Below are 21,538 nucleotides of genomic sequence, written 5' to 3'. Positions count from 1 at the left end.
AGATTAGAGGCATAAAGTAGACTAGACATCTACCACCCCACTACCACTATCATATTAGAGCCATAAGGGAGACTAGACATCTACTACCTCACTACAACTATCAGATTAGAGCCATAAGGGAGACTAGACATCTACCACTATCAGATTAGAACCATAAAGGAGACTAGATATCTACCACCCCACTACCACTATCAGATTAGAGCCATAGGGGAGACTAGACATCTACCACTATCAGATTAGAGCCATAAGGGAGACTAGACATCTACCACCCCACTACCACTAAAAGATTAGAGCCATAAGGGAGTCTAGACATCTACCACCCCACTACCACTATCAGATTAGAGCCATAAGGGAGTCTAGACATCTACCACTATCAGATTAGAGCCATAAGGGAAACTAGACATCTACCACTATCAGATTAGAGCCATAAGGGAGACTAGACATCTACCACTATCAGATTAGAGCCATAAAGGAGACTAGACATCTACCACTCTCAGATTAGAGCAATAAGGGAGACTAGACATCTACCACCCCACTACCACTATCAGATTAGAGCCATAGGGGAGACTAGACATCTACCACTATCAGATTAGAGCCATAAGGGAGACTAGACATCTACCACCCCACTACCACTATCAGATTAGAGCTATAAAGGAGACTAGACATCTACCACCCCACTACCACTATCAGATTAGAGCCATAGGGGAGACTAGACATCTACCACTATCAGATTAGAGCCATAAGGGAGACTAGACATCTACCACCCCACTACCCTTATCAGATTAGAGCCATAAGGGCGACTAGACATCTACCAGCCCACTACCACTATTAGATTAGAGCCATAAGGGAGTCTAGACATCTACCACTATCAGAATAGAGCCATAAAGGAGACTAGACATCTACCACTATCAGATTAGAGCCATAAGGGAGACTAGACATCTACCACTATCAGATTAGAGCCATAAAGGAGACTAGACATCTACCACTCCACTACCACTATCAGATTAGAGCCATAATGTAGACTCCACATCTACCACCCCACTACCACTATCTGATTAGAGCCATAAGAAAGATTAGACATCTACCACCCTACTACCACTATCAGATTAGAGCCATCAAGTAGACTAGACATCTACCACCCCACTACCACTATCAGATTAGAGCCATAAGGTAGAGTAGACATCTACTACCCCACTACCACTATCAGATTAGAGCAATAAAGTAGACTAGACATTTAACACCCCACTACCACTATCAGATTAGAGCCATAAGGGAGCCTAGACATCTACTACCCCACTACCACTATCAGATTAGAGCCATAAGGTAGACTAGACATCTACCACCCCACTACCACTATCAGATTAGAGCCATAAGGGAGACTAGACATCTACCACCCACCTACCACTATCAGATTAGAGCCATAAGGGAGACTAGACATCTACCACCCCACTACCACTATCAGATTAGAGCCATAAGGGAGACTAGACATCTACCACTATCAAATTAGAGCCATAAGGGAGACTAGACATCTACCACCCCACTACCACTATCAGATTAGAGCCATAAGGGAGACTAGACATCTACCACTATAAGATTAGAGCCATAAGGGAGACTAGACATCTACCACCCCACTACCACTATCAGATTAGAGCTATAAAGGAGACTAGACATCTACCACCCAAATACCACTATCAGATTAGAGCCATAGGGGAGACTGGACATCTACCACTATCAGATTAGAGCCATAAGGGAGACTAGACATCTACCACCCCACTACCACTATCAGATTAGAGCCATAAGGGAGTCTAGACATCTACCACCCCACTACCACTATCAGATTAGAGCCATAAGGGAGTCTTGACATCTACCACTATCAGATTAGAGCCATAAAGGAGACTAGACATCTACCACTGCCAGATTAGAGCCATAAGGGAGCCTAGACATCTACCACTATCAGATTAGAGCCATAAGGGAGACTAGACATCTACCACCCCACTACCACTATCAGATTAGAGCCATAAGGGAGTCTAGACATCTACCACCCCACTACCACTATCAGATTAGAGCCATAAGGGAGTCTAGACATCTACCACTATCAGATTAGAGCCATAAAGGATACTAGACATCTACCACTGTCAGATTAGAGCCATAAGGGAGACTAGACATCTACCACTATCAGATTAGAGCCATAAGGGAGACTAGACATCTACCACTCCACTACCACTATCAGATTAGAGCCATAAGGGAGACTAGACATCTACCACCCCACTACCACTATCAGATTAGAGCCATAAAGTAGACTAGACATCTACCACCCTGCTACCACTATCAGAATAGAGCCATAAAGTAGACTAGACATCTACCACCCCACTACCACTATCAGATTAGAGCCATAAGAAAGATTAGACATCTACAACCCTACTATCACTATCAGATTAGAGCCATAAAGTAGACTAGACATCTACCACCCCACTACCACTATCAGATTAGAGCCATAAAGTAGACTAGACATCTACCACCCTACTACCACTATCAGATTAGAGCCATAAGGGAGACTAGACATCTACCACTATCAAATTAGATCCATAAGGGAGACTAGACATCTACCACCCCATTACCACTATCAGATTAGAGCCATAAGGGAGACTAGACATCTACCACTATAAGATTAGAGCCATAAGGGAGACTAGACATCTACCACCCCACTACCACTATCAGATTAGAGCCATAAAGGAGACTAGACATCTACCACTGCCAGATTAGAGCCATAAGGGAGACTAGACATCTACCACTATCAGATTAGAGCCATAAGGGAGACTAGACATCTACCACCCCACTACCACTATCAGATTAGAGCCATAAGGGAGTCTAGACATCTACCACCCCACTACCACTATCAGATTAGAGCCATAAGGGAGTCTAGACATCTACCACTATCAGATTAGAGCCATAAAGGATACTAGACATCTACCACTGTCAGATTAGAGCCATAAGGGAGACTAGACATCTACCACTATCTGATTAGAGCCATAAGGGAGACTAGACATCTACCACTCCACTACCACTATCAGATTAGAGCCATAAGGGAGACTAGACATCTACCACCCCACTACCACTATCAGATTAGAGCCATAAAGTAGACTAGACATCTACCACCCTGCTACCACTATCAGAATAGAGCCATAAAGTAGACTAGACATCTACCACCCCACTACCACTATCAGATTAGAGCCATAAGAAAGATTAGACATCTACCACCCTACTATCACTATCAGATTAGAGCCATAAAGTAGACTAGACATCTACCACCCCACTACCACTATCAGATTAGAGCCATAAAGTAGACTAGACATCTACCACCCTACTACCACTATCAGATTAGAGCCATAAGGGAGACTAGACATCTACCACTATCAAATTAGAGCCATAAGGGAGACTAGACATCTACCACCCCACTACCACTATCAGATTAGAGCCATAAGGGAGACTAGACATCTACCACTATAAGATTAGAGCCATAAGGGAGACTAGACATCTACCACCCCACTACCACTATCAGATTAGAGCTATAAAGGAGACTAGACATCTACCACCCCACTACCACTATCAGATTAGAGCCATAGGGGAGACTGGACATCTACCACTATCAGATTAGAGCCATAAGGGAGACTAGACATCTACCACCCCACTACCACTATCAGATTAGAGCCATAAGGGAGTCTAGACATCTACCACCCCACTACCACTATCAGATTAGAGCCATAAGGGAGTCTAGACATCTACCACTATCAGATTAGAGCCATAAAGGAGACTAGACATCTACCACTGTCAGATTAGAGCCATAAGGGAGACTAGACATCTACCACTATCAGATTAGAGCCATAAGGGAGACTAGACATCTACCACCCCACTACCACTATCAGATTAGAGCCATAAGGGAGTCTAGACATCTACCACCCCACTACCACTATCAGATTAGAGCCATAAGGGAGTCTTGACATCTACCACTATCAGATTAGAGCCATAAAGGAGACTAGACATCTACCACTGCCAGATTAGAGCCATAAGGGAGACTAGACATCTACCACTATCAGATTAGAGCCATAAGGGAGACTAGACATCTACCACCCCACTACCACTATCAGATTAGAGCCATAAGGGAGACTAGACATCTACCACTATAAGATTAGAGCCATAAGGGAGACTAGACATCTACCACCCCCCTACCACTATCAGATTAGAGCTATAAAGGAGACTAGACATCTACCACCCCACTACCACTATCAGATTAGAGCCATAGGGGAGACTGGACATCTACCACTATCAGATTAGAGCCATAAGGGAGACTAGACATCTACCACCCCACTACCACTATCAGATTAGAGCCATAAGGGAGTCTAGACATCTACCACCCCACTACCACTATCAGATTAGAGCCATAAGGGAGTCTAGACATCTACCACTATCAGATTAGAGCCATAAAGGAGACTAGACATCTACCACTGTCAGATTAGAGCCATAAGGGAGACTAGACATCTACCACTATCAGATTAGAGCCATAAGGGAGACTAGACATCTACCACCCCACTACCACTATCAGATTAGAGCCATAAGGGAGTCTAGACATCTACCACCCCACTACCACTATCAGATTAGAGCCATAAGGGAGTCTTGACATCTACCACTATCAGATTAGAGCCATAAAGGAGACTAGACATCTACCACTGCCAGATTAGAGCCATAAGGGAGACTAGACATCTACCACTATCAGATTAGAGCCATAAGGGAGACTAGACATCTACCACCCCACTACCACTATCAGATTAGAGCCATAAGGGAGTCTAGACATCTACCACCCCACTACCACTATCAGATTAGAGCCATAAGGGAGTCTAGACATCTACCACTATCAGATTAGAGCCATAAAGGATACTAGACATCTACCACTGTCAGATTAGAGCCATAAGGGAGACTAGACATCTACCACTATCAGATTAGAGCCATAAGGGAGACTAGACATCTACCACTCCACTACCACTATCAGATTAGAGCCATAAGGGAGACTAGACATCTACCACCCCACTACCACTATCAGATTAGAGCCATAAAGTAGACTAGACATCTACCACCCTGCTACCACTATCAGAATAGAGCCATAAAGTAAACTAGACATCTACCACCCCACTACCACTATCAGATTAGAGCCATAAGAAAGATTAGACATCTACCACCCTACTATCACTATCAGATTAGAGCCATAAAGTAGACTAGACATCTACCACCCCACTACCACTATCAGATTAGAGCCATAAAGTAGACTAGACATCTACCACCCTACTACCACTATCAGATTAGAGCCATAAGGGAGACTAGACATCTACCACTATCAAATTAGAGCCATAAGGGAGACTAGACATCTACCACCCCACTACCACTATCAGATTAGAGCCATAAGGGAGACTAGACATCTACCACTATAAGATTAGAGCCATAAGGGAGACTAGACATCTACCACCCCACTACCACTATCAGATTAGAGCTATAAAGGAGACTAGACATCTACCACCCCACTACCACTATCAGATTAGAGCCATAGGGGAGACTGGACATCTACCACTATCAGATTAGAGCCATAAGGGAGACTAGACATCTACCACCCCACTACCACTATCAGATTAGAGCCATAAGGGAGTCTAGACATCTACCACCCCACTACCACTATCAGATTAGAGCCATAAGGGAGTCTAGACATCTACCACTATCAGATTAGAGCCATAAAGGAGACTAGACATCTACCACTGTCAGATTAGAGCCATAAGGGAGACTAGACATCTACCACTATCAGATTAGAGCCATAAGGGAGACTAGACATCTACCACCCCACTACCACTATCAGATTAGAGCCATAAGGGAGTCTGAACATCTACCACCCCACTACCACTATCAGATTAGAGCCATAAGGGAGTCTAGACATCTACCACTATCAGATTAGAGCCATAAAGGAGACTAGACATCTACCACTGTCAGATTAGAGCCATAAGGGAGACTAGACATCTACCACTATCAGATTAGAGCCATAAGGGAGACTAGACATCTACCACTCCACTACCACTATCAGATTAGAGCCATAAGGGAGACTAGACATCTACCACCCCACTACCACTATCAGATTAGAGCCATAAAGTAGACTAGACATCTACCACCCTGCTACCACTATCAGATTAGATTCATAAAGTAGACTAGACATCTACCACCCCACTACCACTATCAGATTAGAGCCATAAGAAAGATTAGACATCTACCACCCTGCTACCACTATCAGATTAGAGCCATAAAGTAGACTAGACATCTACCACCCACCTACCACTATCAGATTAGAGCCATAAGGGAGACTAGACGTCTACCACCCCACTACCACTATCAGATTAGAGCCATAAGGGAGACTAGACATCTACCACTATCAAATTAGAGCCATAAGGGAGACTAGACATCTACCACCCCACTACCACTATCAGATTAGAGCCATAAGGGAGACTAGACATCTACCACTATAAGATTAGAGCCATAAGGGAGACTAGACATCTACCACCCCACTACCACTATCAGATTAGAGCTATAAAGGAGACTAGACATCTACCACCCCAATACCACTATCAGATTAGAGCCATAGGGGAGACTGGACATCTACCACTATCAGATTAGAGCCATGAGGGAGACTAGACATCTACCACCCCACTACCACTATCAGATTAGAGCCATAAGGGAGTCTAGACATCTACCACCCCACTACCACTATCAGATTAGAGCCATAAGGGAGTCTTGACATCTACCACTATCAGATTAGAGCCATAAAGGAGACTAGACATCTACCACTGTCAGATTAGAGCCATAAGGGAGACTAGACATCTACCACTATCAGATTAGAGCCATAAGGGAGACTAGACATCTACCACCCCACTACCACTATCAGATTAGAGCCATAAGGGAGTCTAGACATCTACCACCCCACTACCACTATCAGATTAGAGCCATAAGGGAGTCTAGACATCTACCACTATCAGATTAGAGCCATAAAGGAGACTAGACATCTACCATTGTCAGATTAGAGCCATAAGGGAGACTAGACATCTACCACCCTACTACCACTATCAGATTAGAGCCATAAGGGAGACTAGACATCTACCACTATCAAATTAGAGCCATAAGGGAGACTAGACATCTACCACCCCACTACCACTATCAGATTAGAGCCATAAGGGAGACTAGACATCTACCACTATAAGATTAGAGCCATAAGGGAGACTAGACATCTACCACCCCACTACCACTATCAGATTAGAGCTATAAAGGAGACTAGACATCTACCACCCCACTACCACTATCAGATTAGAGCCATAGGGGAGACTGGACATCCACCACTATCAGATTAGAGCCATAAGGGAGACTAGACATCTACCACCCCACTACCACTATCAGATTAGAGCCATAAGGGAGTCTAGACATCTACCACCCCACTACCACTATCAGATTAGAGCCATAAGGGAGTCTAGACATCTACCACTATCAGATTAGAGCCATAAAGGAGACTAGACATCTACCACTGTCAGATTAGAGCCATAAGGGAGACTAGACATCTACCACTATAAGATTTGAGCCATAAGGGAGACTAGACATCTACCACCCCACTACCACTATCAGATTAGAGCCATAAGGGAGTCTAGACATCTACCACCCCACTACCACTATCAGATTAGAGCCATAAGGGAGTCTAGACATCTACCACTATCAGATTAGAGCCATAAAGGAGACTAGACATCTACCACTGTCAGATTAGAGCCATAAGGGAGACTAGACATCTACCACTATCAGATTAGAGCCATAAGGGAGACTAGACATCTACCACTCCACTACCACTATCAGATTAGAGCCATAAGGGAGACTAGACATCTACCACCCCACTACCACTATCAGATTAGAGCCATAAAGTAGACTAGACATCTACCACCCTGCTACCACTATCAGATTAGAGCCATAAAGTAGACTAGACATCTACCACCCCACTACCACTATCAGATTAGAGCCATAAGAAAGATTAGACATCTACCACCCTACTACCACTATCAGATTAGAGCCATAAAGTAGACTAGACATCTACCACCCACCTACCACTATCAGATTAGAGCCATAAGGGAGACTAGACATCTACCACCCCACTACCACTATCAGATTAGAGCCATAAGGGAGACTAGACATCTACCACTATAAGATTAGAGCCATAAGGGAGACTAGACATCTACCACCCCACTACCACTATCAGATTAGAGCTATAAAGGAGACTAGACATCTACCACCCCAATACCACTATCAGATTAGAGCCATAGGGGAGACTGGACATCTACCACTATCAGATTAGAGCCATAAGAGAGACTAGACATCTACCACCCCACTACCACTATCAGATTAGAGCCATAAGGGAGTCTAGACATCTACCACCCCACTACCACTATCAGATTAGAGCCATAAGGGAGTTTTGACATCTACCACTATCAGATTAGAGCCATAAAGGAGACTAGACATCTACCACTGTCAGATTAGAGCCATAAGGGAGACTAGACATCTACCACTATCAGATTAGAGCCATAAGGGAGACTAGACATCTACCACCCCACTACCACTATCAGATTAGAGCCATAAGGGAGTCTAGACATCTACCACCCCACTACCACTATCAGATTAGAGCCATAAGGGAGTCTAGACATCTACCACTATCAGATTAGAGCCATAAAGGATACTAGACATCTACCACTGTCAGATTAGAGCCATAAGGGAGACTAGACATCTACCACTATCAGATTAGAGCCATAAGGGAGACTAGACATCTACCACTCCACTACCACTATCAGAGTAGAGCCATAAGGGAGACTAGACATCTACCACCCCACTACCACTATCAGATTAGAGCCATAAGGTAGACTAGACATCTACCACCCTGCTACCACTATCAGATTAGAGCCATAAGAAAGATTAGACATCTACCACCCTACTATCACTATCAGATTAGAGCCATAAAGTAGACTAGACATCTACCACCCCACTACCACTATCAGATTAGAGCCATAAAGTAGACTAGACATCTACCACCCTACTACCACTATCAGATTAGAGCCATAAGGGAGACTAGAAATCTACCACTATCAAATTAGAGGCATAAGGGAGACTAGACATCTACCACCCCACTACCACTATCAGATTAGAGCCATAAGGGAGACTAGACATCTACCACTATAAGATTAGAGCCATAAGGGAGACTAGACATCTACCACCCCACTACCACTATCAGATTAGAGCTATAAAGGAGACTAGACATCTACCACCCCAATACCACTATCAGATTAGAGCCATAGGGGAGACTGGACATCTACCACTATCAGATTAGAGCCATAAGGGAGACTAGACATCTACCACCCCACTACCACTATCAGATTAGAGCCATAAGGGAGTCTAGACATCTACCACCCCACTACCACTATCAGATTAGAGCCATAAGGGAGTCTTGACATCTACCACTATCAGATTAGAGCCATAAAGGAGACTAGACATCTACCACTGTCAGATTAGAGCCATAAGGGAGACTAGACATCTACCACTATCAGATTAGAGCCATAAGGGAGACTAGACATCTACCACCCCACTACCACTATCAGATTAGAGCCATAAGGGAGTCTAGACATCTACCACCCCACTACCACTATCAGATTAGAGCCATAAGGGAGTCTAGACATCTACCACTATCAGATTAGAGCCATAAAGGATACTAGACATCTACCACTGTCAGATTAGAGCCATAAGGGAGACTAGACATCTACCACTATCAGATTAGAGCCATAAGGGAGACTAGACATCTACCACTCCACTACCACTATCAGATTAGAGCCATAAGGGAGACTAGACATCTACCACCCCACTACCACTATCAGATTAGAGCCATAAGGTAGACTAGACATCTACCACCCCACTACCACTATCAGATTAGAGCCATAAGAAAGATTAGACATCTACCACCCTACTATCACTATCAGATTAGAGCCATAAAGTAGACTAGACATCTACCACCCCACTACCACTATCAGATTAGAGCCATAAAGTAGACTAGACATCTACCACCCTACTACCACTATCAGATTAGAGCCATAAGGGAGACTAGACATCTACCACTATCAAATTAGAGCCATAAGGGAGACTAGACATCTACCACCCCACTACCACTATCAGATTAGAGCCATAAGGGAGACTAGACATCTACCACTATAAGATTAGAGCCATAAGGGAGACTAGACATCTACCACCCCACTACCACTATCAGATTAGAGCAATAAAGGAGACTAGACATCAACCACCCCACTACCACTATCAGATTAGAGTCATAGGGGAGACTGGACATCTACCACTATCAGATTAGAGCCATAAGGGAGACTAGACATCTACCTCCCCACTACCACTATCAGATTGGAGCCATAAGAAAGATTAGACATCTACCACCCTACTACCACTATCAGATTAGAGCCATAAAGTAGACTAGACATCTACCACCCACCTACCACTATCAGATTAGAGCCATAAGGGAGACTAGACATCTACCACTATCAGATTAGAGCCATAAGGGAGACTAGACATCTACCACCCCACTACCACTATCAGATTAGAGCCATAAGGGCGTCTAGACATCTACCACCCCACTACCACTATCAGATTAGAGCCATAAGGGAGTCTAGACATCTACCACTATCAGATTAGAGCCATAAAGGAGACTAGACATCTACCACTGTCAGATTAGAGCCATAAGGGAGACTAGACATCTACCACTATCAGATTAGAGCCATAAGGGAGACTAGACATCTACCACCCCACTACCACTATCAGATTAGAGCCATAAGGGAGTCTGAACATCTACCACCCCACTACCACTATCAGATTAGAGCCATAAGGGAGTCTAGACATCTACCACTATCAGATTAGAGCCATAAAGGAGACTAGACATCTACCACTGTCAGATTAGAGCCATAAGGGAGACTAGACATCTACCACTATCAGATTAGAGCCATAAGGGAGACTAGACATCTACCACTCCACTACCACTATCAGATTAGAGCCATAAGGGAGACTAGACATCTACCACCCCACTACCACTATCAGATTAGAGCCATAAAGTAGACTAGACATCTACCACCCTGCTACCACTATCAGATTAGAGCCATAAAGTAGACTAGACATCTACCACCCCACTACCACTATCAGATTAGAGCCATAAGAAAGATTAGACATCTACCACCCTACTACCACTATCAGATTAGAGCCATAAAGTAGACTAGACATCTACCACCCACCTACCACTATCAGATTAGAGCCATAAGGGAGACTAGACATCTACCACCCCACTACCACTATCAGATTAGAGCCATAAGGGAGACTAGACATCTACCACTATCAAATTAGAGCCATAAGGGAGACTAGACATCTACCACCCCACTACCACTATCAGATTAGAGCCATAAGGGAGACTAGACATCTACCACTATAAGATTAGAGCCATAAGGGAGACTAGACATCTACCACCCCACTACCACTATCAGATTAGAGCTATAAAGGAGACTAGACATCTACCACCCCAATACCACTATCAGATTAGAGCCATAGGGGAGACTGGACATCTACCACTATCAGATTAGAGCCATGAGGGAGACTAGACATCTACCACCCCACTACCACTATCAGATTAGAGCCATAAGGGAGTCTAGACATCTACCACCCCACTACCACTATCAGATTAGAGCCATAAGGGAGTCTTGACATCTACCACTATCAGATTAGAGCCATAAAGGAGACTAGACATCTACCACTGTCAGATTAGAGCCATAAGGGAGACTAGACATCTACCACTATCAGATTAGAGCCATAAGGGAGACTAGACATCTACCACCCCACTACCACTATCAGATTAGAGCCATAAGGGAGTCTAGACATCTACCACCCCACTACCACTATCAGATTAGAGCCATAAGGGAGTCTAGACATCTACCACTATCAGATTAGAGCCATAAAGGAGACTAGACATCTACCATTGTCAGATTAGAGCCATAAGGGAGACTAGACATCTACCACCCTACTACCACTATCAGATTAGAGCCATAAGGGAGCCTAGACATCTACCACTATCAAATTAGAGCCATAAGGGAGACTAGACATCTACCACCCCACTACCACTATCAGATTAGAGCCATAAGGGAGACTAGACATCTACCACTATAAGATTAGAGCCATAAGGGAGACTAGACATCTACCACCCCACTACCACTATCAGATTAGAGCTATAAAGGAGACTAGACATCTACCACCCCACTACCACTATCAGATTAGAGCCATAGGGGAGACTGGACATCCACCACTATCAGATTAGAGCCATAAGGGAGACTAGACATCTACCACCCCACTACCACTATCAGATTAGAGCCATAAGGGAGTCTAGACATCTACCACCCCACTACCACTATCAGATTAGAGCCATAAGGGAGTCTAGACATCTACCACTATCAGATTAGAGCCATAAAGGAGACTAGACATCTACCACTGTCAGATTAGAGCCATAAGGGAGACTAGACATCTACCACTATAAGATTTGAGCCATAAGGGAGACTAGACATCTACCACCCCACTACCACTATCAGATTAGAGCCATAAGGGAGTCTAGACATCTACCACACCACTACCACTATCAGATTAGAGCCATAAGGGAGTCTAGACATCTACCACTATCAGATTAGAGCCATAAAGGAGACTAGACATCTACCACTGTCAGATTAGAGCCATAAGGGAGACTAGACATCTACCACTATCAGATTAGAGCCATAAGGGAGACTAGACATCTACCACTCCACTACCACTATCAGATTAGAGCCATAAGGGAGACTAGACATCTACCACCCCACTACCACTATCAGATTAGAGCCATAAAGTAGACTAGACATCTACCACCCTGCTACCACTATCAGATTAGAGCCATAAAGTAGACTAGACATCTACCACCCCACTACCACTGTCAGATTAGAGCCATAAGAAAGATTAGACATCTACCACCCTACTACCACTATCAGATTAGAGCCATAAAGTAGACTAGACATCTACCACCCACCTACCACTATCAGATTAGAGCCATAAGGGAGACTAGACATCTACCACCCCACTACCACTATCAGATTAGAGCCATAAGGGAGACTAGACATCTACCACTATAAGATTAGAGCCATAAGGGAGACTAGACATCTACCACCCCACTACCACTATCAGATTAGAGCTATAAAGGAGACTAGACATCTACCACCCCAATACCACTATCAGATTAGAGCCATAGGGGAGACTGGACATCTACCACTATCAGATTAGAGCCATAAGGGAGACTAGACATCTACCACCCCACTACCACTATCAGATTAGAGCCATAAGGGAGTCTAGACATCTACCACCCCACTACCACTATCAGATTAGAGCCATAAGGGAGTCTTGACATCTACCACTATCAGATTAGAGCCATAAAGGAGACTAGACATCTACCACTGTCAGATTAGAGCCATAAGGGAGACTAGACATCTACCACTATCAGATTAGAGCCATAAGGGAGACTAGACATCTACCACCCCACTACCACTATCAGATTAGAGCCATAAGGGAGTCTAGACATCTACCACCCCACTACCACTATCAGATTAGAGCCATAAGGGAGTCTAGACATCTACCACTATCAGATTAGAGCCATAAAGGATACTAGACATCTACCACTGTCAGATTAGAGCCATAAGGGAGACTAGACATCTACCACTATCAGATTAGAGCCATAAGGGAGACTAGACATCTACCACTCCACTACCACTATCAGATTAGAGCCATAAGGGAGACTAGACATCTACCACCCCACTACCACTATCAGATTAGAGCCATAAGGTAGACTAGACATCTACCACCCTGCTACCACTATCAGATTAGAGCCATAAGAAAGATTAGACATCTACCACCCTACTATCACTATCAGATTAGAGCCATAAAGTAGACTAGACATCTACCACCCCACTACCACTATCAGATTAGAGCCATAAAGTAGACTAGACATCTACCACCCTACTACCACTATCAGATTAGAGCCATAAGGGAGACTAGACATCTACCACTATCAAATTAGAGCCATAAGGGAGACTAGACATCTACCACCCCACTACCACTATCAGATTAGAGCCATAAGGGAGACTAGACATCTACCACCATAAGATTAGAGCCATAAGGGAGACTAGACATCTACCACCCCACTACCACTATCAGATTAGAGCTATAAAGGAGACTAGACATCTACCACCCCAATACCACTATCAGATTAGAGCCATAGGGGAGACTGGACATCTACCACTATCAGATTAGAGCCATAAGGGAGACTAGACATCTACCACCCCACTACCACTATCAGATTAGAGCCATAAGGGAGTCTAGACATCTACCACCCCACTACACTATCAGATTAGAGCCATAAGGGAGTCTTGACATCTACCACTATCAGATTAGAGCCATAAAGGATACTAGACATCTACCACTGTCAGATTAGAGCCATAAGGGAGACTAGACATCTACCACTATCAGATTAGAGCCATAAGGGAGACTAGACATCTACCACTCCACTACCACTATCAGATTAGAGCCATAAGGGAGACTAGACATCTACCACCCCACTACCACTATCAGATTAGAGCCATAAGGTAGACTAGACATCTACCAACCCACTACCACTATCAGATTAGAGCCATAAGAAAGATTAGACATCTACCACCCTACTATCACTATCAGATTAGAGCCATAAAGTAGACTAGACATCTACCACCCCACTACCACTATCAGATTAGAGCCATAAAGTAGACTAGACATCTACCACCCTACTACCACTATCAGATTAGAGCCATAAGGGAGACTAGACATCTACCACTATCAAATTAGAGCCATAAGGGAGACTAGACATCTACCACCCCACTACCACTATCAGATTAGAGCCATGAGGGAGACTAGACATCTACCACTATAAGATTAGAGCCATAAGGGAGACTAGACATCTACCACCCCACTACCACTATCAGATTAGAGCTATAAAGGAGACTAGACATCAACCACCCCACTACCACTATCAGATTAGAGTCATAGGGGAGACTGGACATCTACCACTATCAGATTAGAGCCATAAGGGAGACTAGACATCTACCACCCCACTACCACTATCAGATTGGAGCCATAAGAAAGATTAGACATCTACCACCCTACTACCACTATCAGATTAGAGCCATAAAGTAGACTAGACATCTACCACCCACCTACCACTATCAGATTAGAGCCATAAGGGAGACTAGACATCTACCACCCCACTACCACTATCAGATTAGAGCCATAAGGGAGACTAGACATCTACCACTATAAGATTAGAGCCATAAGGGAGACTAGACATCTACCACCCCACTACCACTATCAGATTAGAGCTATAAAGGAGACTAGACATCTACCACCCCAATACCACTATCAGATTTGAGCCATAGGGGAGACTGGACATCTACCACTATCAGATTAGAGCCATAAGGGAGACTAGACATCTACCACCCCACTACCACTATCAGATTAGAGCTATAAAGGAGACTAGACATCAACCACCCCACTACCACTATCAGATTAGAGTCATAGGGGAGACTGGACATCTACCACTATCAGATTAGAGCCATAAGGGAGACTAGACATCTACCACCCCACTACCACTATCAGATTGGAGCCATAAGAAAGATTAGACATCTACCACCCTACTACCACTATCAGATTAGAGCCATAAAGTAGACTAGACATCTACCACCCACCTACCACTATCAGATTAGAGCCATAAGGGAGACTAGACATCTACCACCCCACTACCACTATCAGATTAGAGCCATAAGGGAGACTAGACATCTACCACTATAAGATTAGAGCCATAAGGGAGACTAGACATCTACCACCCCACTACCACTATCAGATTAGAGCTATAAAGGAGACTAGACATCTACCACCCCAATACCACTATCAGATTTGAGCCATAGGGGAGACTGGACATCTACCACTATCAGATTAGAGCCATAAGGGAGACTAGACATCTACCACCCCACTACCACTATCAGATTAGAGCCATAAGGGAGTCTAGACATCTACCACCGCACTACCACTATCAGATTAGAGCCATAAGGGAGACTTGACATCTACCACTATCAGATTAGAGCCATAAAGGAGACTAGACATCTACCACTATCAGATTAGAGCCATAAGGGAGACTAGACATCTACCACCCCACTACCACTATCAGATTAGAGCCATAAGGGAGTCTAGACATCTACCACCCCACTACCACTATCAGATTAGAGCCATAAGGGAGTCTAGACATCTACCACTATCAGATTAGAGCCATAAAGGATACTAGACATCTACCACTGTCAGATTAGAGCCATAAGGGAGACTAGACATCTACCACTATCAGATTAGAGCCATAAGGGAGACTAGACATCTACCACTCCACTACCACTATCAGATTAGAGCCATAAGGGAGACTAGACATCTACCACCCCACTACCACTATCAGATTAGAGCCATAAGGTAGACTAGACATCTACCACCCCACTACCACTATCAGATTAGAGCCATAAGAAAGATTAGACATCTACCACCCTACTATCACTATCAGATTAGAGCCATAAAGTAGACTAGACATCTACCACCCCACTACCACTATCAGATTAGAGCCATAAAGTAGACTAGACATCTACCACCCTACTATCACTATCAGATTAGAGCCATAAGGGAGACAAGACATCTACCACTATCAAATTAGAGCCATAAGGGAGACTAGACATCTACCACCCCACTACCACTATCAGATTAGAGCCATAAGGGAGACTAGACATCTACCACTATAAGATTAGAGCCATACGGGAGACTAGACATCTACCACCCCACTACCACTATCAGATTAGAGCTATAAAGGAGACTAGACATCTACCACCCCACTACCACTATCAGATTAGAGTCATAGGGGAGACTGGACATCTACCACTATCAGATTAGAGCCATAAGGGAGACTAGACATCTACCACCCCACTACCACTATCAGATTAGAGCCATAAGGGAGTCTAGACATCTACCACCCCACTACCACTATCAGATTAGAGCCATAAGGGAGTCTAGACATCTACCACTATCAGATTAGAGCCATAAAGGAGACTAGACATCTACCACTGTCAGATTAGAGCCATAAGGGAGACTAGACATCTACCACTATCAGATTAGAGCCATAAGGGAGACTAGACATCTACCACCCCACTACCACTATCAGATTAGAGCCATAAGGGCGTCTAGACATCTACCACCCCACTACCACTATCAGATTAGAGCCATAAGGGAGTCTAGACATCTACCACTATCAGATTAGAGCCATAAAGGAGACTAGACATCTACCACTATCAGATTAGAGCCATAAGGGAGACTAGACATCTACCACTATCAGATTAGAGCCATAAAGGAGACTAGACATCTACCACTCCACTACCACTATCAGATTAGAGCCATAATGTAGACTCGACATCTACCACCCCACTACCACTATCTGATTAGAGCCATAAGAAAGATTAGACATCTACCACCCTACTACCACTATCAGATTAGAGCCATAAAGTAGACTAGACATCTACCACCCCACTACCACTATCAGATTAGAGCCATAAGGGAGACTAGACATCTACTACCCCACTACCACTATCAGATTAGAGCCATAAGGTAGACTAGACATCTACCACCCCACTACCACTATCAGATTAGAGCCATAAGGGAAACTAGACATCTACCACCCACCTACCACTATCAGATTAGAGCCATAAGGGAGACTAGACATCTACCACCCCACTACCACTATCAGATTAGAGCCATAAGGGAGACTAGACATCTACCACTATCAAATTAGAGCCATAAGGGAGTCTAGACATCTACCACTATCAGATTAGAGCCATAAAGGAGACTAGACATCTACCACTGTCAGATTAGAGCCATAAGGGATACTAGACATCTACCACTCCACTACCACTATCAGATTAGAGCCATAAGGGAGACTAGACATCTACCACTCTCAGATTAGAGCAATAAGGGAGACTAGACATCTACCACCCCACTACCACTATCAGATTCGAGCCATAGGGGAGACTAGACATCTACCACTATCAGATTAGAGCTATAAAGGAGACTAGACATCTACTACCCCACTACCACTATCAGATTAGAGCCATAGGGGAGACTAGACATCAATCCACTATCAGATTAGAGCTATAAAGGAGACTAGACATCTACCACCCCACTACCCCTATCAGATTAGAGCCATAAGGGAGTCTAGACATCTACCACTATCAGAATAGAGCCATAAAGGAGACTAGACATCTACCACTATCAGATTAGAGCCATAAGGGAGACTAGACATCTACCACTATCAGATTAGAGCCATGAAGGAGACTAGACATCTACCACTCCACTACCACTATCAGATTAGAGCCATAATGTAGACTCGACATCTACCACCCCACTACCACTATCTGATTAGAGCCATAAGAAAGATTAGACATCTACCACCCTACTACCACTATCAGATTAGAGCCATAAAGTAGACTAGACATCTACCACCCCACTACCACTATCAGATTAGAGCCATAAGGTAGAGTAGACATCTACTACCCCACTACCACTATCAGATTAGAGCCATAAAGTAGACTAGACATCTACCACCCTACTACCACTATCAGATTAGAGCCATAAAGTAGACTAGACATCTACTACCCCACTACCACTATCAGATTAGAGCCATAAAGTAGACTAGACATCTACCACCCCACTACCACTATCAGATTAGAGCCATAAGGGAGACTAGACATCTACTACCCCACTACCACTATCAGATTAGAGCCATAAGGTAGACTAGACATCTACCACCCCACTACCACTATCAGATTAGAGCCATAAGGGAGACTAGACATCTACCACCCACCTACCACTATCAAATTAGAGCCATAAGGGAGACTAGACATCTACCACCCCACTACCACTATCAGATTAGAGCCATAAGGGAGACTAGACATCTACCACTATAAGATTAGAGCCATAAGGGAGACTAGACATCTACCACCCCACTACCACTATCAGATTAGAGCTATAAAGGAGACTAGACATCTACCACCCCAATACCACTATCAGATTAGAGCCATAGGGGAGACTGGACATCTACCACTATCAGATTAGAGCCATAAGGGAGACTAGACATCTACCACCCCACTACCACTATCAGATTAGAGCCATAAGGGAGTCTAGACATCTACCACCCCACTACCACTATCAGATTAGAGCCATAAGGGAGTCTTGACATCTACCACTATCAGATTAGAGCCATAAAGGAGACTAGACATCTACCACTGTCAGATTAGAGCCATAAGGGAGACTAGACATCTACCACTATCAGATTAGAGCCATAAGAGAGACTAGACATCTACCACCCCACTACCAATATCAGATTAGAGCCATAAGGGAGTCTAGACATCTACCACCCCACTACCACTATCAGATTAGAGCCATAAGGGAGTCTAGACATCTACCACTATCAGATTAGAGCCATAAAGGATACTAGACATCTACCACTGTCAGATTAGAGCCATAAGGGAGACTAGACATCTACCACTATCAGATTAGAGCCATAAGGGAGACTAGACATCTACCACTCCACTACCACTATCAGATTAGAGCCATAAGGGAGACTAGACATCTACCACCCCACTACCACTATCAGATTAGAGCCATAAAGTAGACTAGACATCTACCACCCTGCTACCACTATCAGATTAGAGCCATAAAGTAGACTAGACATCTACCACCCCACTACCACTATCAGATTAGAGCCATAAGAAAGATTAGACATCTACCACCCTACTACCACTATCAGATTAGAGCCATAAAGTAGACTAGACATCTACCACCCCACTACCACTATCAGATTAGAGCCATAAAGTAGACTAGACATCTACCACCCTACTACCACTATCAGATTAGAGCCATAAAGTAGACTAGACATCTACTACCCCACTACCACTATCAGATTAGAGCCATAAAGTAGACTAGACATCTACCACCCCACTACCACTATCAGATTAGAGCCATAAGGGAGTCTAGACATCTACTACCTCACTACCACTATCAGATTAGAGCCATAAGGGAGTCTAGACATCTACCACCCCACTACCACTATCAGATTAGAGGCATAAAGTAGACTAGACATCTACCACCCCACTACCACTATCAGATTAGAGCCATAAGGGAGACTAGACATCTACCACCCACCTACCACTATCAGATTAGAGCCATAAGGGAGACTAGACATCTACCACCCCACTACCCCTATCAGATTAGAGCCATAAGGGCGTCTAGACATCTACCACCCCACTACCACTATCAGATTAGAGCCATAAGGGAGTCTAGACATCTACCACTATCAGATTAGAGCCATAAAGGAGACTAGACATCTACCACTATCAGATTAGAGCCATAAGGGAGACTAGACATCTACCACTATCAGATTAGAGCCATAAAGGAGACTCGACATCTACCACCCCACTACCACTATCTGATTAGAGCCATAAGAAAGATTAGACATCTACCACCCTACTACCACTATCAGATTAGAGCCATAAAGTAGACTATACATCTACCACCCCACTACCACTATCAGATTAGAGCCATAAGGTAGACTAGACATCTACCACCCTACTACCACTATCAGATTAGAGCCATAAAGTAGACTAGACATCTACTACCCCACTACCACTATCAGATTAGAGCCATAAAGTAGACTAGACATCTACCACCCCACTACCACTATCAGATTAGAGCCATAAGGGAGACTAGACATCTTTTACCCCACTACCACTATCAGATTAGAGCCATAAGGTAGACTAGACATCTACCACCCCACTACCACTATCAGATTAGAGCCATAAGGGAAACTAGACATCTACCACCCACCTACCACTATCAGATTAGAGCCATAAGGGAGACTAGACATCTACCACCCCACTACCACTATCAGATTAGAGCCATAAGGGAGACTAGACATCTACCACTATCGAATTAGAGCCATAAGGGAGACTAGACATCTACCACCCCACTACCACTATCAGATTAGAGCCATAAGGGAGACTAGACATCTACCACCCCACTACCCCTATCAGATTAGAGCCATAAGGGCGTCTAGACATCTACCACCCCACTACCACTATCAGATTAGAGCCATAAGGGAGTCTAGACATCTACCACTATCAGATTAGAGCCATAAAGGAGACTAGACATCTACCACTATCAGATTAGAGCCATAAGGGAGACTAGACATCTACCACTATCAGATTAGAGCCATAAAGGAGACTAG

This window comes from Salvelinus fontinalis, chromosome 6 (assembly GCF_029448725.1).
Source record: "Salvelinus fontinalis isolate EN_2023a chromosome 6, ASM2944872v1, whole genome shotgun sequence".
Lineage (NCBI taxonomy): Eukaryota > Metazoa > Chordata > Actinopteri > Salmoniformes > Salmonidae > Salvelinus > Salvelinus fontinalis.
This window is presented reverse-complemented; position numbering follows the sequence as displayed.